This window comes from Oncorhynchus mykiss, chromosome 3 (assembly GCF_057628025.1).
Source record: "Oncorhynchus mykiss isolate SJ-2025 chromosome 3, ASM5762802v1, whole genome shotgun sequence".
Taxonomy (NCBI): domain Eukaryota; kingdom Metazoa; phylum Chordata; class Actinopteri; order Salmoniformes; family Salmonidae; genus Oncorhynchus; species Oncorhynchus mykiss.
Window position 1 is genome coordinate 36,806,178 of NC_143024.1, and position 26,552 is coordinate 36,832,729.

At 40.2% G+C, this 26,552-nt stretch overlaps 1 long non-coding RNA gene across 2 annotated transcripts in view; it reads right to left on the reverse strand.

The window, feature by feature from the left end:
• Positions 1-21,507, reverse strand: part of LOC149984528 (uncharacterized) — a 44,798-nt gene extending 23,291 nt beyond the window's left edge. For both annotated transcript variants that reach the window (XR_016494904.1, XR_016494903.1), the window contains exon 1: positions 21,422-21,507. This is a non-coding gene — a long non-coding RNA (uncharacterized LOC149984528). The remainder of the gene's footprint in view (positions 1-21,421) is intronic.
• Positions 21,508-26,552: the final 5,045 nt, after the last annotated feature.

The following is a 26,552-nucleotide window of genomic DNA, read 5'->3' on the forward strand; positions in this document are numbered from 1 at the left end:
TAAAGTTACCTGTTCAAAATTGTAATCAGTAACAGAACTTTTGTATTACCCAAGCTCAATGACGTACACTACCGGTATGTAGTGTTTTAGAGTACCTACTCATTCAAGGGATTTTCTTCATTTGTACTATCTTCTACATTGTAGAATAATAGTGATTACATCAAAACTATGAAATAACACATATGGAATCATGTAGTAACCAAAACAATGTTAAACAAATCAAAATATATTTCATATTTGAGATTCTTCAAATAACCATACTTTGCTTTGATGACAGCCTTGCACACTCTTGGAATTCTCTCAACCAGCTTCATGAAGTAGTCACCTGGAATGCATTTCAATTAACAGGTGTGCCTTGTTAAAAGTTAATTTGTGGAATTTCTTTCCTTCTTTTTGCGTTTGAGCCAATCAGTTGTGTTGTGACAAGGTAGGAAGGTATACAGAAATAGCCCTATTTGGTAAAAGACTAAGTCCATATTATGGCAAGAACAGCTCAAATAAGCAAAGAGAAACGACAGTCCATCATTACTTTAAGACATGGTCAGTCAATCTGGAAAATGTCAAAAACTTTGAAAGTTTCTTCAAGTGCAGTCGCAAAAACCATCAAGCGCTATGATGAAACTGGCTCTCATGAGGACCCCCACAGGAATGGAAGACACAGAGTTACCTCTGCTGCAGAGGATAAGTTCATTAGAGTTACCAGCCTCAGAATTTGCAGCCCAAATAAATACTTTACAGAGTTCAAGTAACAGACACATCGCAACATCAACTGTTCAGAGGAGACTGTGTGAATCAGGCCTTCATGGTCAAGTTGCTGCAAAGAAACCAGTACTATTTTTATTTTATTTTAATTTTATTTAACCTTTATTTGACTAGGCAAGTCGGTTAAGAACAAATTGTTATTTACAATGACGGCCTACCAAAAGGCCTCCTGCGGAGACGGGGACCTGGGATTAAACATTTCAAATAAATACAATATAAATATAGGACAAAACACACATCACAACAAGAGAGACAACATAACACTACATAAAGAGAGACCTAAGGCAACAACATAGCAAGGCAGCAACACATGACAACACAGCATGGTAGCAACACAACATAAAAAATAACAGCACACTATTTCATAGAATCAAGGGCAATGGTGACATCAATGAGGACATTTAAGGTTGCAGTGACACATCCATAACATCCATAACCTGAGCGGAAACCATATTGCATACCCGAGAGAATACTACATCAAGAAAGACAGTCAGTTGACTATTGACACGTTTTTCTAACACTGTTGATAAACAGGGCAAATTAGAAATAGGCCCATAACAGTTAGGATCAGCTTGATCTCCCCTTTAAATAAAGGACGAACTGTGGCTGCCTTCCAAGTACCAATCATAAGAAGAAACTTATTTGGGCCAAGAAACACAAGCAATTGACATTAGACCGGTGGAAATTTGTCCATTGGTCTGGAGTCCAAATTGGAGATTTTTGGTTCCAACCACCTTGTCTTTGTGAAACGCTTGTGGATGAATGGATGATCTCTGCATGTGTGGTTCCCACCGTAGAGCATGGAGGAGGAGGTGTGATGGTGTGGGGGTGCTTTGCTGTTGACACTGTCTGGGATTTTTCCTAAATTCAAGGCACACTTAACCAGCATGGCTACCACAGAATTGTGCAGCGATACGGCACCCCATCAGGTTTGGTCTTAGTGGGCCTATCATTTGTTTTTCAACAGGACAATGACCCAACACACCTCCAGGTTGTGTAAAGCCTATTTTACAAAGAAGGAGAGTGATGGAGTGCTACATCAGATGACCTGGCCTCCACAATCCCCCGACCTCAACCAAATCGAGATGGTTTAGGTTGAGTCGGACCGCAGAGTGAAGGAAAAGCAGCCACAAGTGCTCAGCATATGTGGGAACTCCTTCAAAACTGTTGGAAAAGCATTCTAGGTGAAGCTGGTTGAGAGAATGCCAAGAGTGTGCAAAGCTGTCATCAAGGCAAAGGGTGGCTCTTTGAAGAATCTCAAATATAAAATATATTTTGATTTGTTTAACACTTCTTTGTTTACTATATGATTCCATGTGTTATTTCATAGTTTTGATGTCTTCATTATTATTCCACAATGTAGAAAATAGTAAAAAATAAGGAAAAACCCTTGAATGAGTAGGTGTTCTAAAACTTTTGACTGGTAGTGTATACTCTCACAAATGTATATACGCATACTCACAAACACACACACATACACAAACAGCAAACACTGGTGTCCCATGTACAGTGCACTTAGACAGTATTCAGACCCCTTCCCCTTTTCCACATTTTGTTACGTTACAGCCTTGTTCTAAAATTGACGCCTCACAAGTCCTCAACTGGAAGGTTCATTAAAGAGTACCTGCAAAACACCAGTCTCAACGTCAACAGTGAAGAGGCGACTCCAGGATGCTGGCCTTCTAGGCAGAGTTGCAAAGAAAAAGCCATATTTCAGACTGGCCAATAAAAATAAAAGATTAAGATGGGCAAAAGAACACAGACACTGGACAGAGGAACTCTGCCTAGTCTCTATCCAACAATGTCAGCAAGCTCCTCAACACATAGAACCCCCCATTATGCTATGTGGCACAATCCCAGTACAACACACTAGGGCTGAGATCCAAACACTTAAAAGACACACCCTATCCCCTCAGCCCTCAAATTAAGTGGATACTTCTGGTGACGTGTCATGACGTCTGACGAGTATACACTTGCAGGTGAGGGAGGCAGGAATGATTTTTAAATGGACCACACTTGGCCGGAAATTCTTCACTTTATATGCGCTACAGTCAAATATGATTGCATGTCTACTCATACTAAATATATAATTATTAATATGCGCCTACTGTCTGATAGCTAGCCAATTAATTAGCTAACTAATGTTAGCCTGCCTAGCTGGAACTTCTGAAGAAGGAAAATGTTTTATTTCTACAATTTCCAAAAGAAAACCAAACAAAAACATGTTTGTGCCGTCATGTGCATTAGGAGCACAATTTCTAACGTATTTGCATTGGTTGTTACTTACTTGACTTCTCCATTGACGTTATTTTTACATTTTCGCACTTTTCTTTGCGGATGTACAATCTTCGCGAATTGAATTATGGGGAGTTTCAGTCCCCGGAGTGAACATAACTATACACTCGCAAAGCTGACCAAAAACGAGGGCTGAGGGGCTTACGTTGCAAACTTACCTTGCTTGGCTAATCATTTAGCTAATGTCAGTGACTTGTGACTTGAATAATAGTGACTTGACCACCACAAGGGGGAGTTAGAGCACTCATTATGCATTTGGGTCCCAAGATTTTTATATGACCAATCATATCGAGTGGTTCCAATGACGAATTTGACGTGAGCCACCCATCCCTGGTGACTTTCTTCAGCAAAGATGGCTGACAAAACATTACAGGGGAAGCAAATGTAAGTAGTTATAACGTCATAACGAGTCAAGCAAAACATTTACAATTGAGAGGAATATAAAGTTAAGTTACGAAAATTGCTATTTAGCAAGTTTTTTTCCAGTCATATCCAATACCAGGTGTATCAAACTCCATTATTGGAATGATGCTGTGTCTGCATGTATTTATTACAATTATACACTTCAACAGTGTTTACCACTCCTGCTCCTGGGACATCAATGATTACACATTGCAATAGACTAGACACATGATTTAAGTAAAGGCTGATTTGTAATTCATATATATATATATATATATATATATATATATATATATATATATATCTACATAGGTGTACAGAGGCCCATAAAACAAAGGGTTTTCTAATGATCAATTAGCCTTTTAAAATGATAAACTTGGATTAGCTAACCCAACTTGCTATTGGAAAACAGGAGTGATGGTTGCTGATAATGGGCCTCTGTACGCCTATGTAGATATTCCATTAAAAATCTGCCGTTTACAGCTACAATAGTAATTTACAACATTAACAATGTCTACACTGTTTCTGATCAATTTGATGTTATTTTAATGGACAAAAAAATGTGCTTTTCTATCAAAAAACAAGGACATTTCTAAGTGACCCCAAACTTATGAACGGTAATATATGTACATCAAATAACAATCCAAATGACATATTTATTTAAGAATTAAGACATAATGGTCTCTGTTAATTCCTTTTTGTTGAAGAGAAAGTTTCTGTCCGAGACTGATACAATAAAAATTGTACATGATTCAAAAACATACAGGTACATAAAAACTCTCTATATGCCGCTTCTCTGTTTGACTCCCCTTTGATGGCAGTGCTATAAAAGACAAGCTTAAATATCAATATCAATAGTTGTCCCCACGCATATGGTTCCCATTTACACTCCCTTTGCCAAAAGACTAATATTAGTATCTTCAGAAAATAATCTATCTTTATTCTGTAACTTCCCTGCGAAGGCATTCATATTCACATCTATCAGAGGATTTAAATGTGGATGAAATAGTATATAAGCTGGATCCCCTCAGGAGAGGTTCTCCTTCTCTTGTATTCTTTCAGATGGGAGAGAAAGAGGGAGGATGCTGCACCTTGGCGGAGAAAGGGAGGAGGAGGACGAGGAGGAGGAATTAATTTTTCCCCTTCGGGAAGAAACACATGCTGAATCTCAAGAGTTAGCAGTGAATCTACCTATCTGACTCTGATTGGCATTAAGAGGGAGGAAGAGACATAGATAGAAATAAAGTAAGAGATGATGTGGTCGTTGCTAATGGTTTGCTGTTAAAAACAATGTGACAAGTATGGTTGTGGTATATGGAGACAGTACATGTTATTTTATTGACATTTTCCATAACAAGTTAAGATCATTTGTTCTCAACATCATACAAATACCTATGTACCCATGATGAATGGATGAACATTTTCCCCTATACTCAGAATGGAGAGCGGAGGACAGACAGAAGGTTGAGGAGCTGCACACAGATCATGCATGTATTGACAAATGAATTTAAGGGCTAAGTCCTTCTGTGCAATTTGTGGATTTAAGTGCCACTACAGTTCATTCCACTTAGTCCCAACACTCACAGTGCATATCTTACTCTTAATCCCACAGCATGGGCAGTCAAGCTGTGAATTCTCCTGTTAATTATTATAAAATAATATAATGAGATATAATAATATCATTATCTTGTGATTCCATCTGAAAACTGACCTGACAGACCTAACCTTGTTCTTATTGGGAACTAAAATGAATCCTGCAATACTGATTTAAGTACAATGCATAGAATAATAAGCTATTAAGAACTGTAAAATAACATTTGTAGATATGAAATTGAAAGATAACAAACAAAACATAACGTTTATTTTCCTCCATGATTTCAGTCTATAGACAACATTTGAAAGCAAGTAAACATAACTATTACATGACAAAAGAAAGGAATTAACTTTCTGTAACTACACAGTAATGCATGTTTTCTTCACAAGCATGTTGGAAATTAAACTCTTCATTAAGGATAAAAAAAATAGCAAAGTAAATTAGTCAAGAAAATGAGCCTTTAAATGTTCATTATTATTTGTATTGTTGTAATGTGCACTCCGAGACATTGTGAAAAAGCATCCGCAACTTAATGAAATAATAACTTTTATCTAGTTTTCAAGATAATATTGGAAAAAGTAAAAAAAAGTCATGAGCTGAAATCAGGCAGCCGTTTTTCTTCTGCATTTCTTGTACAAAGACACAGCAGGTGTTGGCTCAGGAGAAGAAGTTTGGGTAAATATTGATCCTCTAAATATGTGCGTTTTTCACCCCCTCCCTTTCCCCTCCTCTGCCTCCTCTCCACACGAAAACATGCTCCCTCCCTGGAGCCAACGGGGAGCTAGTTAAGTGAGGTATCATCTTCGGTCCGCAACTAGCCCAGCTACTCCCACAAGGGCATTGTGGGTAGGGTACAACTGTTGCGAGTGGGTGGCACATCTGTTCCCTGAGACAGGCGAAGCCCTGGGGGTCACCCCTTGCCTCGGCTAGCATTTCAGACAACACCGCTAATAACCGCTCTGATATCTCTGTTTAGCCCCAGACAAAGGGCCTTCTCAGGGCTACTTGGCGTCAGATCCGAGCCATGACATTTCTAATAGAGGGAGCATTAAAAGTCATGTTTATCTTATTCTCCTGTGTCTTTCCATCTGGCATACCATTCACACTTAGCAGCCTAAGCATATTCAAAGTGTACACCTCTGAAATTGAATAAATTCACAATAGATGGCACAGCCACTTGATTGTAGCACCATATGTACAGTTCACCATTAACATATACTTGCCAGGCTACAAATGGTAGCTGCTGAAATATGTAAAGGAACAATGTGGATTACCAATTTATGCATGAATAGAGCATCACATACTACCTCCATTCACCGCAAGACATTTGCTATCAAAATAAGACTATTTTGAATCTCAGATTTGTCAAAGTAACTAGTTCTCAAAACACACAATAGCCAAGAATACACCCCCGCACTAAACTAACAAGTTTCAAATCCAACTGTGGCTCTGCTGTGATGTCGCTGTGTGTGGTTGGCTGAGTCGAGGGGGAAGAGGAGAGTGGGGGAGAAAGAGGCAGGTGAGTTTGTGCTCTGTATTGGAGGTGGAGGAAGAAGTGGGCGAGTGTGTGTGTCCATGGGGCTGGTTCACTAGTGCATGGGGAGCAGCGATGGCTCTGGAGGGCGAGAAGAGAGCGTGGAGGATGAAAGATGGAGTCTAATCCTCCACATGTGGCATCTTTTTTTTATTTTCCTTTTTTTTAAGGAAAGCCAACTGGAGCCATTCTTTGGACTGTAGGCCAAGGGCTCCGGGAAAACATTGCCTGCAGCCAAAGCACATAGTGTGAAATGAGAAGCTAAAGCTTGAATGTGCTTTTGTTTATCGGAAAAATGCACTCTAAGTGGGATTGGCAGTGGAGGGCCCAAACTCCATAAGTCATATAGACTGGCGCCGGCCGGAGTGGGGATGGCACGGGGATGTTTCAGGCATGAGCGGCCCAGGAAAGGCATCTCGACAGTCAGGCGTTTGGCAGTCTCCCTCCCCTGCATCGCCTGTTCCCGTAATCTTGGTGCGAGCACAAAGGAGGATCAGAGGGGTCAATCTAAAGTAAGAAATGTGGTCACAAGTTGAAAACGGGAGAGGAAACAGTAAATATCCGCCGGTCTGGTTGGAGCAACTAGAGCTGTGGAGGCTAAGGGAGCTGCAAAGGCCAACCTAAGCCTAGGGAATTGGGGACGCAGATTTCTGGGCAAGTGGTGGCCAGCGGGTGCCAAAGACTGATCAATCTTCCACAATAGCGCTGTTCTGTTCCACGTTCCTCCGCCGGTGGGTGAGATGGATTGCCAATGGGATCTGCCTTGGTCACGTGCCTTCGGCTTCGGAGTCGAAGAAAGACAACTCAAAAGTCGGAGGAAAAGTTAGAGAAGCTAGAGGCTTTGGGAAGTTTCTGAGGAGGTAGAGGAGTCAGTATAGCGGCGACTAGAATAGAGTACAAGACAGATGAATGCAGTTCATGGTGATTTTCCTCCACAGAAAACTGTTGTATGAAAATACAAATATCAGAGCTAAAGGTCAGAGTTATTGGCTGACTGCTCACTATGATATTCTCTGATTGGCCCTTTTTGCACATGGCTTATTGCCAGGGCAATTTGTAGAATTGCAGGCATAGCATTTGACAGTGTTCTCTCTTGTTTCAGTGTTGGCTAGAAGTCCAAATGAGTAACGCATCAGTGGGTCACTCAGCCTCATGCAGGTGATATTCTGCTACACATCATGGTAAATTAAAGTCTTAATCTCCCAAACATTGCATCATGTAAAACCAACCAACTAAGCACACTGGCATAAATACTTCCCGATGTGGTCCCTGGAAATTGTTTTAGAAAAAACACACTACATCATACGATCATACTGTATTTACTCTAGCTAGCACAACAGCCCCGCCCTTTACTCCTTCATTTAAAGCCTGGACCATTTTTCAGTCACACGAGGAGAGACACAAAGAGCAGCCACTTCTAAAGGCCCTATAGTGGAGCCCAGTGAAATTATTCAATTAGTGAATTTAGCACCTGATCTGGTTAACAGCCCTGAGGACGCCACAGCTGCAGTGCAGGGCGAGAGAGAGAGAGAGAGAGAGAGAGAGAGAGAGAGAGAGAGAGGAGATGCCATTAGAGAGACTGGTCAGAGCAGACGGTTTGGGATTCATTACCTCATATGCTATCCTTTGTTTTAGAAGGCGGGGAGCCAGATGAGCCAGAAAACCATCTCTGAAATATATCTATTAGTTTATGTTTGTACTTAGTAAGTGTCCTAAGTTTTCCCTGAAAAATGTGCCTTGAATTGGAAATAAAATTCTGACGAATCCCAACAACAAGCAGAAATTAGACAGATAAGCCAACATTAATTTGAGAAAGAGAGGAGAAAGAGAGACGGAGAACAACCACACACATTTGTAAAGTTCTTGCTTATCAAGTCACATAGACTGCACTTGTGTAGGAACAGTATTGTCTGCTGGTAGCATTGAGAGAGAGGGGAAAACTCGAACCTCATTGCATTTCATAGATTGCATGCGGGGCACTTTTTAACAGATCGTTGATTTGTTATTCATATTGCTACATTTCCTGAGGGTTCCCTCTAAAACAAATCGTCAGAAATGGGGAGACGATATCTCCCGGTACCACTGTGTGGCAAGTGAGGGGCACCAAAACAGATGTACTTCGGCACTGCATGAGAGAGGAGGCAGGAAAGTGCCTCAAATGCTGAAGTCTTCCAGCTGCTTGTTCAAATTGCCTTGTTTTCCTAATTTCTGTTAGTTAACGTTCATTCACAGACAAACTGCATTTATGAAGCTCCCTTCTCAGTTCCTTTAATTTACAATGTACCAAAATGGGAACATGTCAGGTGCTTTCTTAAGACACTTTTTTTTAAGTATAGCACTTTGAGATACTTTGTTATTAATGTTTCTTTGTGTTTGCATATGTTTTCAACACAGCCTTGCAGTCATTTTTACATGTACTTGTGAAATTAATAAACACAAACAAAATGTGGAAAGAATAGAGTTTGTTGCTCTGATATGAGAGGAAGAAGCTTTGATAACTATAATTAAGATAACTTTAATGAGGCAATTATAAACAATTAATGAAACAAGTTTGACGAATTGAGAAGAGATGGAATAGCTGTGAACAGCTATGAACAAGCCTTTTAGGGTTGGGTAACACTAAAAACACTAAAAAACAGTTTAAGGTTGGGTATCTACACTGAACAAAAACAGAAAAACTTACAAATGTAAAGTAAATGGGCTGACATTTCAAGTTGTGGCTTACAGTAATGGAGGTGGGTCTGTAGCTGTCCATCATAGCATGTGTTTCACTATTTGTGGAAAGATACGGCCATTGAGATGATCATATAGAGTATGTCTGTAAATGCAAAGTGTTGGTCCCATGTTTCATTAGCTGAAATAAAATATCATAGAAATGTTCCATACGCACACAAAAAGTGTATTATTTCACTTAAATGTTGTGCACAAATTTGTTTACATCCCTGTTAGTGAGCATTTCTCATTGGCCAAGATAACCCATACACCTGACAGGTGTGGCATATCAGGAAGCTGATTAAACAGAATGATCACTACACAGGTGCACCTTGTGCTGGGGAAATAAAAGGCCACACTAAAATGTGCAGTTTTGTCAACACAATGCCACAGAGCATTGGCATGCTGACTGCAGGAATGTCCACCGGGGCTGTTGCCAGAGAATGTAATTTTAATTTCTCTACCATATGCCGGCTCCAACATCGTATTAGAGAATTTGGACAACCAGCCTCACAACGACAGACAAGGTATCGTGTGGGCGAACATGTTGCTGATGTCAACGTTGTGAAAAGAGTGCACAATAGTGGAGGTGGGGTTATGGTATGGACCGGCATAAACTACGCACTACGAACACAATTGCATTTTATCGATGGCAATTTGAATGCACAGAGATACCATGACGAGATCCTGAGGCCGATTGTCATGTCAATCATCTGCCGCCATCACCTCATGTTTCATCATGATGATGCATAGCCCCATGTCGCAAGGATCTGTACACAATTCCTGGAAGCTGAAAATATCCTAGTTCTTCCATGGCCAGCATACTCACCAGACATGTCACCCATTGAGCATATTTGGGATGCTCTGGATCAACGTGTACGACAGTGTGTTCCAGTTCCCACCAATATCTAGCAACTTCGCACAGCCATTGAAGAGGAGTGGGACAACACTCCACAGGACCACAATCACAGACCTGATCAACTCTATCCAGAAGATGTGTCGCGCTGCATGAAGCAAATGGTGGTCACACCAGATACTGACTGGTTTTCTGATCCATGACCCTACCTTTTTTTGTAAGGTATTTGTGACCCACAGATGCATATCTGTATTCCCTGTCATATGGAATCCATAGATTAGGGCCTAATGGATGTATTTAAATTGACTGATTTCCTTATATGAACTGTAAATTGGTGCATGTTGAGTTATGATTTCTGTTCAGTATAATTTACGGTTGCAGCAGTATCGCAAATGCTTTTACTGCTTCGGCAGGTACACAGTTGTTGCTTGATCCCTATTCTGACAGGCCTTTCAGACATGCTGAACGGACCAGCTGGGTTCTGACAGTGGAAGAGATGTTTTCTAGACTGTTCCAGCATTGGCATAGGATTTTCCAAAAGTTTAAGCGTTACAGTGGCCCTAACAACGCTGGCAACAATCACCAAGATAACATGGCTATGTAAACATCAAAGTTATGAATATGTATGGACATTTTCCAGAAAGAAATAGGACATTTTCCGTGGGCTAAGAATTCTCTCCTTGAGAATGGATTTCCACCTTTGGAGTTACTGTACACCACATTGGAAAACTAAAGGCCAGAGACGTTATGCTTTCATAGCACTACGGTTGCAAAGGGTCGGTAACTTTCCCGGAAATTTCTGGAGATCTTCCATGGGAAGTTAAGCCCGGGAATTTTGCTTAAATTCATCAAAAAAGTTGGCTTGTAACAGTTAACCTTTTTGTTGTGGGATACACATAAGTCAATTCTAGGTCTTGTGGCATATTGTAGTAAAACTATCTCCAATTCAATGGAATTGCAACCCTCTGTATGCACAGTGCATTTTTCCATCACATGTGCAGTGCACTCTTCCATCACATGTACAGCTGATTCTCAAGATCTTGCACACTAATGAGATGCTATTGAGCCCACACTTCTACAATGTCTGAGCCAAGGACTACATGCTTTCTTTCTGGTAAGTTTTGATTACAATGCTGGGTGTGGTGAATATATTTTATATGACACACATTATATTTTGTTAACTAGTAAATGGTAGCCTACAGCATAGTGTGTTTAAATTATTTCTAACTTGTTAACAATTTCTGCTAGATAGTTTTTGCTACCTTGTGGGTTTTAGCTTGCTTGACCCTGCTAACTAAGGACCGTTAATTCACCTGTTTCCATACATGATACATTTTTAAAAATGTATCTTACCAAGGAGTTGTTTAATCTAACTGCTTAACTATTTTTCTGTACATGGAATTGTATTCTGGGTTTTTTACTTTTTATTCTTCTAATCTTTACAGGAAAATGCCACGGGAACTATCTGATGTGTGGAGACATTTCACTGCAGCTAATGTAGAAGGAAAAGTTGTGTACATTTGCAAATACTGTGCCACATCATGTGTGAAGAATGCAACAAAGATGCTGAATCATCTGGCCAAGTGCATAAAGTTCCCTCAGCGCTCACAACAAGCAACCTCTGACAAAAGTCCCTCTACTTCTATTCGAGGTGAAAATTAAATCAGACACCTTATCGATATCATGAGCTCATGGCCCTCCTGGAATCAGGAGTTCCTCTGTCCAATGTCTGTGTTCTTTTGCCCATCTTAATCTTTTATTTTTATTGGCCAGTCTGAGATATGGCTTTTTCTTTGCAACTCTGTCTAGAAGGCCAGCATCCCGGAGTCGCCTCTTCACTGTTGACGTTGAGACTGGTGTTTTGCCGGTGCTATTTAATGAAGCTGCCAGTTGAGGACTTGTGAGGCATCTGTTTCTCAAACTAGACACTCTAATGTACTTATCCTCTTGCTCAGTTGTGCACCGGGGCCTCCCACTCCTTTTTCTATTCTGTTTAGAACCAGTTTGGACTGTCCTGTGAAGGGAATAGTACACAGCGTTGTACGAGATCTCCAGTTTCATTTCTCAGAACAAGAATAGACTGATGAGTTTCAGAAGAAAGGTCTTTGTTTCATGCCATTTTGAGCCTGTAATCGAACCCACAAATGCTGATGCTCCAGATACTCATCTAGTCTAAAGAAGGCCAGTTTTATTGCTTCTTTAATCAGAACAACAGTTTTCAGCTGTGCTAACATAATTGCAAAATAGTTTTCTAATGATAAAATAGCCTTTTAAAATGATAAACTCGGATTAGCTAACACAACGTGCCATTGGAACACAGGAGTGATGGTTGCTGATAATGGGTCTCTGTATGCTTATGTAGATATTCCATTAAAAATCTGCCATTTCCTACACTGTATTTCCGATCAATTTGATGTTATTTTAATGGACAAAAATGTGCTTTTCTTTAAAAAACAAGGACATTTCTAAGTGACCCCAAACTTTTGAATGGTAATGTATGTCTACATATGATAAGGTAAAAGGTTTATGTTTCGGTCTCCATATTATATGGTAAATATATCCAATGCAAAAAACATCTACATTTAAATGGTATTAATATTAATTTCAGTTAATTCCCATATATTCCCGTTAATTCCCATATATTCATGTTAATTCCCACAGAAAGATTCCACCTCTGAATATTCCCCAAAATGTGCAACCCTACACAGCACCAATATTGGCTGTAGCGGCGACAACACCCTTGATAAGAGATGAGAGTCATCTGACGCTGACATCACACGGACAGGATTGGCTCTCTGGCCCGGTGGCCGGTTCCGTTCCCAGTGTGTGTCTGGGGCTTTATACGTGTGCACCGTGTGCCAGCTCTCTCAGTAGAGAGGGTGGCCGAGTAGAAAGCAGGGGCCTGAGGGCAGACTCTGTGTCAGCAGATAGTGCAGGGGGTGGGCAGGGCCAGGGGGAGGGAGTGAGGCATGCCTGGGCGACAGAGGCTCGCCAAGACCCACACTCTTTTGGCATTTTGGCAGGGGCGAGCAGCGCAATGAAATGATCCAATTTAAGCTGGTTAAGGAGCGCCGGAGAATATTCAAATATTTATTTTTGCAGGGCATTTGGGAAGCTGTGCTGCTCTGACTGCAGATCACCAAAGCCCAAGTTCTCCTCTCTAAGCTCCGACCGATGCCATTTTGATAGCCAGTTGGCCTCCAGTGGTGGAAAATGGATCCGACGATGGTGGCGACGTTTTTGCCCTCTCTTCATTCCTCTCTATATCTCTCTTCATCCTTGCTCCTTCTCTTCCTTTTACATTCTGTCTGTCTTTTATTCTCTGACTGCCTGGGTATCCCTTTGTCAAGCTCTCTATCCTTCTCCTCTCTGCACCACTAGAGCTCACCATTGATTTTCTGACCAGTACTTCAGAAGTGTTTGTGACTCATACTGTATAAATATTGTCACAAATATTTTCACAAATTCCAATTTTAAGAAATAACATAAAGTCAATATTTGATAAAACACCAATACAACATAATCAGAACAATATAAATGATGATACATACTTTCCCAATGTCTACTTACGGTAACTTTCTGTACGTATATCAGTTTTGTACATCATGTCATTTTTTTTCAACTAAAATAATTTGCCACCATCTTCCTCAATGTCCAGTGCCAATCAGTCACCATGTGCTGTAGGTCTGTAACGTTGACATTGATGCCTGAGAGGGGAAACTTTGTAATGATCACATTTAATGTCATTATTGTTATTATCGTTATTATTACGTCTAATGAAGGAAATGCAGCCCTGGTTTTCCTCAGCAGAAATTTCACCATGGAAATAAATGAGTAAAAAAAGCCTTTATTGAATTACACTAAAAGCAATCTCAAATAAATGGGTCTTGAATATGTCTCTATATGAGCTGAAGCTTAGCATCCTGTAATTTCATTGTGCAGAGAGAGGCTAGGAACAGGGAGGGCAAAAACAGAGCCATGATACCGAGGCAACAGTTCAGTCTTATCTAGGCTTAGCAAAAGCGTTGAACATTGCATTATTTGGTTTTAACTGCATTGATGAATATATCAACTATTAACTTACGTAACCTTTTAGCCTGTATGTTGTTTTTTCTCAAAGCTTGCAAGGCCAACACATTGTACATTATTTCCAACAAAAACAGACACAAGTGATTCAGGCTCATAAATACAGTATGTTGCCATTATATGCGTGTCAATAGACCTCAACAATGATGTCAACACCACACAGACTTTTATATAGCTGTCAACTCTACAAATACATGTCAACAATACTGAGAGTTAACATACTCATTCTATACAATGGACTGCCAACTCACCCGGGGACACAAACATAGGCCATGCATGGCGCTCATGTACATGAGACAGATCTAGACCTTTGACATGAACTGTGTTCAAAAGGTTCAGGGCTATGGTCCAATGTGCTTGAATAGAAATAAGTCAAGTTACCATGAATGCCTCTGAGACTTCAGTGTCAACCAGAGATGTAGAACAGCATAAACCTAGTTGGTGACAAGACCCGTTACCTGACTGCCCCACGATAATAATACTGAGACTGTATGGAGTTGCTTGTCATTCTTGTCAAGACTTCTCATGTTTATTTAAAAGCATGAGCTGACCCAAAGATGTTTGTAGAGGTGCTGACTAACGAATAGTCGCGCACTCCATATACGCGCCAAACAATTTAATTGTTATGTCTGTGAGGGCAGAGTGAGTGTGTGTGTGTGTTTGTGTGTGTAAGACGCAGAAGTAATACACACACAGGTCATGCCTATCCATTAGTAAAGTGGGAAATTCACACGCAATCTTAATTAACATACAACAGCTTACTAAAATAAACTGTTTCCCGTTTTTCCACACAGTATCACCCAAAGACTTCAGTCTTCAACAATGAATTGAAAATGTTCTGAGACTTAATAACAGAGTGAGGAGAGACAGAAGAAAGCTCACACCAGGGGGCCTAAAATAGTAGGAAAGTGCTCAAAGCTCGCAATGAGAAGGCAGTTATTATTTGTTTACGCACGTAACAAATCAACCCATTTACCCTCTACTGACTCCAGGACCCCAGAGCATGCATCAATTAATTTATAACACAAAAAATACAAACAGAAGTTAAATTATTATTTACACTGATGTTGCCATGTCTTGTCTTAGTGCTGAGTACGTTTTACTCATCAACATCCAAGTTAACTGAGCCTTACTTTTACTGCACACACACTGTCACCGCTGTATCTTCAGCTAATGATTTATTAAAATGACATTGTTTTGAGTGCTGTAAAGAATGAAAACATTATTTTCAACATTTTACTGCGTTGTTAGGAGCCACTAACATAAGGATTCGCTGTACCCCTATAACATCTGCAAAACTGTGTATGCGACCAATACACTTTGATTTGATCCCAAGTTTACTTTTTGTGTATGATTTCAAGAGAAGTAGGTGATGAAATGGGTGGGTACATTCAGCCAAACTAAACACAAATGCAGCACGTTAATGAAATGTATCTATTCCACGTTGGTTCAGCGTAATTTCATTGAAATGATGTGGAAACTACATTGATTCAACCAGTGTGTGCCCAATGGGTATATTGTATTGGTCAGGTACAGGACATGTATCACTAGCCACTTTAAACTATGCCACTTTGTTTACATACCCTACATTACTCATCTCATATGTATATACTGTCCTCGATACCATCTACTGCATCTTGCCTATGCCATTCTGTACCATCACTCATTCATATCTTTATGTACATATTCTTTATCCCTTTACACTTGTGTGTATAAGGTAGTAGTTGTGGAATTGTTAGGTTAGATTACTCGTTGGTTATTACTGCATTGTCGGAACTAGAAGCACAAGCATTTCGCCACACTCGCATTAGCATCTGCTAACCATGTGTATGTGACAAATACATTTGATTTGATTTGATATAGTGACACTGCCTCCAAACCATGATGGGAATAGTTATAGTTATAATATCAGTTACTTACAATAATACATTGTTGATGTTGTAAAGTTGCTATGTCATAGCAGGGTATAGTGGACCAATTCATTGAGGATAGGAGCTTGCATAATGTTGCCCTCACAAACAACTTAACTTCGTAAGATTTGATATAGGATTAACCTCTGTTGACACAAAATATGGTCAAAATGGGTGGGATTATATTAGGCTGTCAATCAGTGACTAATTTAATCCAAGGAGAGCTTTTAGATTTAAATTAGAGAGGAGGTGCTAACTAGGAACAAGGAGGTTGTTGATTAAAGGGGCAATCTGCAGATGCTACATTAAATTTTGGACAAAATAAATGAATGATATGTACCCATTGATTATTGAAGAATATAACTTAGAAATGCTTCTTGAGCTTAGTTCAACTGTCGTATTAGCTTTGTTTACTCCAATGTTTGTAAACAAAGTAAATGTAAACAAACAATATATAGCCTGAAAATATGGTTAAAACTATAATTGTGATATCATGGATGATCAGTCCTTGAATCCATAGCTCTGCGTATGAATTTGAGTGTGGTTACATATCTCCAGTCCCATCCCTCACACTTTGTTTTTGTTTCAACTACTGATTCCAGCTTTAAGTAGAAGTAGAAAATGCTTGAATATTAGGACAACAGCACCATGATGCACTTGATGGCGTAAACTGATTGAAACGGTTTGTGTTGATAGCGCTACTAATAGCAAAGGAAGTAGTGACGTTGGAGCAGGTACGTGCACAGATAGGAGTCTAACTGTGCCCGAGCAGATGCCCATTTGCCCTCCCACTCGCCGAGTGCCCTTTTTGGTGTTGGTATACTTTTATATTTTGTATACAGTGTTTGTCATTGTTGTTCTGAATCCACTGCCCAAGTCGTCGTGAGGTCCTCCAATATCCACACAAGCCACTAGCCAGCCAGCCATATATCATGATTATGAATTATATATTATGAAGTAATTATTTAAGAGCATTGACGATAAATCACAAACAGTAGAAAAAGTATTGAGCAGATTCAGAAAAGAACTAGCAGATTCAGTTTAATCATCAACAGGAATGATCAGCTGATAGCCCACCAACTTTTCCCGAAGTCAATCATGTCTTTAGGAAGCACTGTAACTAGCCTGCTTACAATTTGTCATAAGTGAGTGATTTGTTTCAGAAATATATAGGCCTATGCAAAATATATATATATAATAATCACTACAGAGGCAGTTCGTATGTTATGAATTTGGAGATATGAACAATAACAAAATGGCGGTCTGTGCACGGCCCTGTGTAGTAATGACGTATTTACAAAATAATTGTAAAAACTGCGAATGTCAAATAAATACCAGAATAAGATAAACAGACATATATTACCTGGGGGAGAAGCTGTGAAGAAAACATCAGCTTTCTCCTTCAGACTGTCTTTATAAACACCCAGGCAGAGAAAAAAAGGCCTTTACATCTCCATTAATGGTGCTCTTAGCATACATTTGCTACCTGCAAAATGTGGCAAGTTGAGACACCTGCGCGTTACCGAAACGAGAGGCCTCCTCGCCCCCCTACCATTTACCCTGGCAAAGATAACAGCAAGTAGTGAGTCGGCGGTGAATTGCGGGGGGACTGTTAACTATGAGGGATGATGCCGATTTATCATGATATTACAGCTCTGACAGGGAAACACACCTGTACTTTTTGATGTAATTTATTGACTGGTTGTAGATGCTGAGCGAGAGAGGGAAAAAATTAGCGCGGCTTTAATTACTGCTGCTGCTGGTTAAAATATTAATGGGGCACAGAGTGTTGCATGCTCATTTCTGTTGATTTTTAATTAGCAGTAATTCATTTCGCACAAAGCATGTTGATGCCTGTGCCGCAGACATTAGTGAAGAAGCTGAATAAAGATGTTTTTCAGAGGCGAGAGCGTGCATACTGAGAGTGGTGGGCACGCTCGAGACGCTCTCGGGCCAAAGAAGAAGCAAGGACAGCCGTCTCCAAAGAAACCCCCTCCATCATATCTGACAAGACCAAATCAGTGCCTCAACTACTGCTTTGAGGAAATGGGGAGATGGGTTGAAGTGAAAGAAGATTCCAAGTGAATACAACCTGGCTCTCTCTCTCAGTCTCTGAGCAGACTCTTGGTTGAATCGCAGCCATTTTGTCACAGCATAATCATGACACAGTTTAATACACATTGTCTCAAGATTTGTTGAACAGAAGTGAATTGAGTTGCGATGACTTCCAAGTCTGCATCTATCCCTGTGTTAGTTTTTACATGAAATTGGATAAATTCCATGTGCACTATTTCTTTCTTTAAACGAAGCAATTTGTTTCTTAGTGACAGATGTGCACACACAGGCCTATTAGAACACAGACAATTACAGAATCCTTGGACAAAAACAGCTATCTAAGACGTTGATTTGTGTTGGGCTCGGTGCCAGGGCTTCTTTAACTGTCACGCTGTACCCACGTTCCGCCCCCCTGATCCCATGTCCCTTTGACTGGAGAGATGCCCTTTCCTAGCCCTGCTCTATTACCCAGAGTCCCCCCACACCCTCCCCCCCCCCCCCAGTGTGCGTGCCACGCCAGAGTCCGGGTGGCATCTGGGAGGCTGTGATTGAGAAGTGTAAATAAATAATAATCCCTGGAAAGGAGACCGGCACATCAGCATCTGTCTACTCCCCAGCTAATAGTTTTATTGTGGTGCCATCAATTTAGCACTCTTTGTTTCCATGAATCCCTCCATTCGGGGAGAGATAGCTCCGTTTTTTAATTGAACTGAACAGCTTTTGTTTAAGGATCTTTCCTTCCGGTCCTTAGCATTTTGGAGTAAAAAACAGAGATAAACTGTTGATACTTATTTGAGCGCACTGGAAATGACGAATAAAAAGCTTTTAACCATGCTGATACTATGCTATCACATTTAGAATGCAGAGAAATTAGACCATCAGCTAATTTCTGTTCAGTGTACAGTATGTGTGTGTGTTCAGTGGTACAGGGATGTGTGAAGGGATGCATGCACATATACAGTAGACTAGAGCATGTGTGCATGTGCAGTATTTGGGTCATTGAGGTTGGAACAGCTGTTGTCTGATAGAAACTGAATGGTGTGTTAGTGGAGAGGAATATAGAGCAGTTTACAGGTTCTAGATGCGATACCGGTGCCCTTTTGTAACCCCAAACCATATAGACATACTCTCATATGATCATCTCAATGGCCTTATCTTTCCACAAATAGTGAAACAGATGTTATGATTGACAGCTACAGACCCACTTCCACTAATGTAAGCCACAACTTGAAATGTCAGTTAATTGACCAAATTGTACCTGTTCCACGATTCCAAATGAAAGACAGGAGCACATTTACACACAAAATCACACACAAAAAAAAAAGTGTCGCTCTTGCAGAAGACAGGTGCTATACTGTATGTGTGAGTTTAAAAGGAAAAAATATGCTGGTGTTTTGTGGACATGGGAAGCTGGCTGATGGGTGCATAAATAAGGCATGTTGGAACATCTGGTCTTTGTTGTGCGTTCAGCTTTTTCATGTCTTCAAAGAGCAACTCTGACGCATCGCTGACTACCACTCCTTGCTCCCGCTTCATTTTAGCACAGAATAATAAACCATCTTCAGGGAATTGCAGCGGCTCTCCCCTCTCCCTCTTCATTTGGATACGCCACTGCCATGTCTCCCCCCCATTTACGGCAACTTTCTTTTTTACTTAGTTCATTTTAAATGTTTATACCTCAGGGAACACCAGTGTGTCACTGTAGTTGGTGGCCGTGTAGCTGCGAGCACAATTAAAATTCACACACACTTCCGTCCTCATTCCCTGTATGCTCCCGCACTGCTACAGTGGAAGGCACCAAGATGGAAAGTTGTACATTTCTGATTATATGATGAATATATTTAGTCTGGAGGGGCCCTCTGAACACAATTAAGCACCCAGAACCCATAAATTAAACACATATGGGATTTCAAATCAGAATGATAAAAAATTAATCCACCTGACCAAGAGGGCCCTGTTCAACTTGTATATTCATTATGGCTGCCTGTAGGCCTAGTTAGTGCTGTGTAAAACCAGCACTGTCTTTTCTAAAGTCAAATGAATTAGCTACACGACACATTAGGCTGTTTTCCATCTTGCCAGAGAAAAGTTGCTCCATTGTGGCAGTGGCACTCTGAGAGATGGCGACATACACAGTAATGTGTAATGTTATTATTTTAAGAATTCATTCACTTTCACACAACGTAATTGAAAGACGACGACAGGCCTCTATTCCCTTGGAGAATGATAATTCAGTAATGGTTCAATGGTAGGAAATGTCGAGGCACAAAAGGCCTTTTTATAGCTTTACTGAAATCAGGTTGGGGAGCTAAATGCTGTAAATGTGTGTGTGTGTGTGTGTGTGTGTGTGTTGAGATCAGGTCTGTATTATTAGACCATGTCCTGTCCAGGATGATGGCAATGCTATTTTGTTTGCAGAGTATACTTTTTTTGTTTGGGTTCAAGCAGAGGTGTGAATTGCCAGGATATGGCATGTCTGAAAATGGTTACCCTGATTAGTAAAAATAAATAAATAGCCTGCTGTTCTTTGTCCTTCCACATTTAATACTGTCACGTTAGTGTAATTAAAATGTTTACTGTTCACACTATTTTGTATAAAAGAGAGATGCAGAACAACTAGATGACTTTCATTCTCTTATTTAAAAGATTGTTCTAACTATGTATTTATCTACAGTATATACCGCAATTAAACGAACAAGCCCCCACTCCCTTTCTCTGTGAAGAAAACAAACAAAAAGTCAGTTTCCTTTCCACTTTCTAACCTACTGCATTGCAAATCTCCATTGCAGCCTGCAAATAATCAAAGTCAAATATCCTTCAGCCAATGCAATCCCCCCCAAAATATGTCAAAATCAACCAATAGCCCATGAATAATAGGCCTTTCTCTGATTACTGTTGATACTGATAGACTTTACAACCAACCTCTAATGAATTAGGTGTCACACAAAAACATATACAACATATTTGAAAAAGAAACGTTAGAAAAACATGTAAATCACCAAAACACTAATAGTATGCATCCACAACCCTTCACTAAACTATACTGCCATACTTAACTGGCCACAAGAGGCTCTGCTGCTAACTTTAAGACAACGACATTCCCTCAGTTGAGTGCAATATTGTAGGCTTCACATGGTCGCATGTCACAGATTTGACATAGGAGAATGAATTAAAGTGGAAGACACAACATAACTATGATACTGTGCTGGTGTTACCTGGTGAGCTGATTTCAAGTCCGTGGATGTATTCTCTTTCTTCCCTCTCACTAGGCATTGGCTTACTGCACGAGTGGCACATCCCCATTCACCTGAAAAACCCAAATGGAGCTGGTGTAAAGTTTTTAGTTGTTGCATTATGTGTAAAGGATGGCAGCACGACTTCTGTCTACATGAATCTGAGTATGAGTATTTGATGCCTGTAGTGCAGAGTTTGAGATAGAAAACAACAGACATAAGTTCAATGTCTCAACTGCATCTGTGCCACACCATAATATAATACAATACACAAATAAAACCATTTGTAATTCTCAAATCCTGAAAAAGTTGCCATATTTGCATAGAGTTATATAGAAAATGAAAGCAACAGGCACCAGTTTTCAACTGCATCCACACCTGTTGAATAGCAAATCAATATAACCCTTAGTGCCTGACCACTGAGAATACAAATCATTTGTTGTGTTTTACCACAGGAAAAACAGTCTAGCAAAAATGCTTAACATCCTAAGCTGCATAGTTGGCAAAAATGCTAAAAACAACAAGCGCTAGCTCCTGTTCAAGATGTAGGCTACTAGTATTATGGTAAACATTCCATTAAGCTCATGTACAAATATAACTTACTAAACAAACAGACTTTACAAATTATGTTCACAAGGAACATATTAGGCCTACACTACTTTTAAGTAGCCTAGAAACTGAACAATATTTACATACTTTTAATGTCAGAAGCAGATCAGAAAAACACACACCTTCTTCCAATGGGAAAGAGGCGGGAAAATAATGTTAAATGGTGACGTAACAGTTCACTGGAAAACGGACTGAACCATTCTACAATTCTTGGTCGTCATATTTTCTTATACCAGCTCTGCTCAACTCAGATGACTTGCATGGATTTTTAGAAATGAATGATACACCAGCATAGTCATGGTAAAAGAGTAAAGCAATACCACAACAGATGATGAATTCAGAAATACAGTAACCCAAAGTAAACTAGCTCATTGGGCCATTCCAATCTACATAAGATCACTATGCTGAATCAAAATAAAAGCAGCAGTCTAGGTGTCATACCTGTTCCTGTTGTAATGATGTTTTCCCTACTAATTGAGACCCCCTGGGAAACACTGACACAAACATTTGTTCCTACTACTTTAAAGTGGGGACGGAGAAATAGCGGCGGTCCATGCACTTACTATAAATTCCTTGTTTGTTGTATTATACATTGCTCACCAATACACATTTTAGAGTGGTTATTAGCAGAGTATACATGATTCCAGTTTTAGTTCCAAGAAGCTGGCAATTTCTTCAACCGGGAAAGTAGATTGTACTGTTTTATTGGCACATTAAACCATATTGCACACTGTAGTTGGATAGTGGAGAGTGCTAAAACAATGACATCATATCTGAATTCTGCCATCTTTATGCACATTCCGTTGACAATTACTTGCCTCACAAAAGTTACAATATAAAAGACTCAAACCTTTTGCCTTCAAACCCTTTGGAGCAGAGACCGACAACAGAAAATGGATTGCATCATATGCATGAGTCCAAAACCACCCGGTATCATAGAATTGACTTGATTTAACTTTTTTGAACAACCAACCAACATATAAAGCCTCCATACCCAACTTCAGTATAGGTGTAAACTACAGATTCACGATAACAGTAATAAAGAGGGCTATACTGTACCTGCACATTACACTTTTCCCCTTGAAATCCACCATTAATTAGCTATAAACATTTCTCCTTTATTTCTAATTGGCTCCTATTTGTCAAGATACAGTTAAAGAGAATGCTTAATTAATTAAACATGAAAGTAACACCTTCTGTGAGTGTATGAGAATACAGATGCCCCTCTGAAATCCTGGCTTCCATCAGATTTGTTCTCTTTACCATGTTAATTAGCACCTCACAACTGTCCCCTTTGCAAATGAGGAGTAGGTGAGGAGGTTCGGGATTTGATGACTTAAAATGCACAGAGCTAACGAGTTGTTCATCCCCTCCACAGCTGTTAAGGCAATTGAACCGCCTCTACTCCGAAGGAGAGGAGCATAGTGCTGAAGGCCTCACAACTGTTACAGCATCTTGGGAACCTGAGGAAGGCCGCAGTTAAGTCCAGAAACGGGCCACAGTATAATAGCCACCTGTAACTTACAATTCCGGAATTAGATCCAAAAATGTGTGCTTTTTTATAACTTATGTCACTCTAGGAAAATTGTGAAAAAGCAATAATGAGTGAAGGCGGGTGTTAAGACCACTTGATTATTTGCGTGAGCTCTGTTAGACCGTGGTGCCTGTTATAAAGACGTATACCGGTGTATTGCAGCGTTTCCCATCTGTCTCTGTGTAAAGATGGTCAAAGAAGAGGAGTATCACACATTCAGACCTCCTGCTATGTGGGTTGCCTGGTCCAGAGAGGAGCAGGTCACGACACCTGGAATGGCAGATCCCTGTCTTAACATTAGCAGTATCTTATAGTAATACACAGTTATTAATTGAAACCTACAGTAGCCCAGGTGTGTCACATCTAGGCCTACTCTGTCCCCTATACCCTGACACATCTAGGCCTATTCTGTCCAATATACTCTGCCACATCTAGGCCTACCCTGTCCCCTATACTCTGTCACATCTAGGCCTACTCTGTCCCCTATACTCTGTCATATCTAGACCTACTCTGCCACATCTAGGCCTAATCTGTCCCCTATACTCTGTCACATCTAGGTCTATTCTGTCACATCCAGGTCCTACTCTGTCCCCTATACTCTGTCACATCTAGGCCACATCTAGGCCTACTCGAATTAGCATAATAAAAAAATCCACATCAAAATCCATCTGTTTAAGATAGAGATATCTGGTTTTTGCATTTGCTACATCTCAATTCACCTCATCCACCGATGTCAGTCTTTTGCATCTGCAGTGGAAGGTGGCAGAGCTACAGCAGTGTTTGTCAGACCATGAGACACCCTGAAAATCGTTCTTCTACCGAAAACGTCTGTAGCTTCCGAACGGTTTGGGCTACAAACTAAATTGACCCCTCTATGGAAAGACGAGACATTCTATGACCCCCACAAGTGTCACGGGACTCGTCTGAAGTCGGTACCGTCGATGTGCCAACTTCTGTCTGTAGCGTCCGAACGGTTTGGGCTACATACTAATATGACTCCACCATTAGAAGGTGAGACTCTCACTAACAAGTTTGGCTCTACAACACTGAACTTTCTTATATCGCTCAGATATAGGACAGACAAAATATATTTCATTTTTCATTTATTTTTTGCCATGTATGAATGTGTAATTCAATACGTTTCTATGGACTAATAGCAGTAAGGACAAATTAAATCCATCAAATACGTTTTAAATAAGAAACATTTATACTTACAGGGGTCCTGAAATTCAAAGAGAAATAGCTAAATGATCCATGGCATGACCATTTTAAAACAATTCCATATCTTAGCTTAGTAGAAACCTGTGAATTCAATGTGAAATCAACAAAAAATGTATTTACGTTAGTTTAAAGTTGGGCGAAAGACGAAATGCCCATGGGATTGATTATTTTTTTGCAAATCGAATCAGTTTTCCACGTTGATTCAACGTCATCATGCAGATTATTTGGGTTGAATTGACATGGAAACAACATAGATCCAAGCTGTTTTTGCCCACGTGGGTCATCACTCTTTCCACAAAAAAACATAAAGTCCCCAGTACAACACACCACGCCAATGTCGGTTTACAAAATAACCTCAACCTTGAATATATTAACTGTAATTCATGGAACAAGTGGTGACACACTACAGTTAGATAATGAAGCGATGGCGGTGAATTGTGATGTGACTTTTTGCGTGGAGTCTGTTTTGGTCACTGCCTAAGTGGAGCCATCGAAACGAGTGGTTACTGTCGAGTGGTGTTGTTCATCGATGAGTTATTGCTTTAAAATGAACGCGGGGAGACAGGTTTAGAAAAGGAAAATGGGTTCAATGATTACTTCAAATAACAAGAGGCCACTTGAGCTAAATTCCTAGAATGTGAACAACAGGCCACAGACTGTAAATAGGGATGATTTGTTGTTCAGCGTAATGGTCTCCCTCACCGGGTGAACAGTAAGTACTGTGAGGTTGTTTGAATCTACCACGGGTAGATTCATCCTCCCATCCCATGGTTTGTGGGTACAATACCCTGCTGACCAGAGCTTATCCTCTTAAAGAGACATGTTGCACAATGATGAGCGTATAGTGGGCTGCATATGTATGCAGGGTGAGGTTTACACATACAATTGTGTATCGAGTCAACTTCCTCGTGTTAATAGAAAATGTGTTGTTTATAGACTTAAAGAAATGGCTATGGTGGGTCTTTCAACTGTGTAGTTGCTGGGGAACATTTTAATATTGACTGATAGACAAGGTGCTTGGACTTAAACAGTAGGTGCTTGGAGTTATTGTATTCAATGTATACAATACAGGCTATGGCATTGTGAGAGCTGAGGTAAGTTAGTGCAGCTAAGCTCTGGGCTTCAGTGGCCATTCAGTTATTCCACATCTGGAATGCAAGGTCTACACACTAAACTGTTGATTCGTCAGAGAAAACACTTCACTTTCACAATGATTTCTGCCAAGTCTTTAAAGACAAGCTGCATTTTTTTTTTTAATGCTCCAGGCATCTATCTGTCCGTGGCTCCACGTCTCGCACAGCAGACATGACTTGTCAACACAGAGGTGAATAGCCTCAGTGTGCAGAGGAAACATGGCTATGCTGTTATGGCTGCTTCACTTTACACACAAACGTTGTTTTGGCTGGGAGCAGAGAGGGCGATAAAAGAGCGAGATGTGCCTGTCTGTCCTGACGATAAACCTCAATATTGTAACAGGGATCAGTCAAAGCCTAGACAATATACAACTTGCCACTGACCTAAGTTTTCCCAGGGCAATGGATCAAAGGACATAAGGGTAAACAAAGTCAAACGTGTGACCTATAACCTGTGTTTCCTGCAAACACTATTATGTCCGTAAATGTGACCTCTATGTTACCTTTTTGAATGACATTACTTGAATATGTTCAGTTTATAAACTATTCACTGAATTATACGTTTCTATCGTCCCCGGAGAAATAACAAATTTGAGCTCTATTTAGTGGGGCAGTT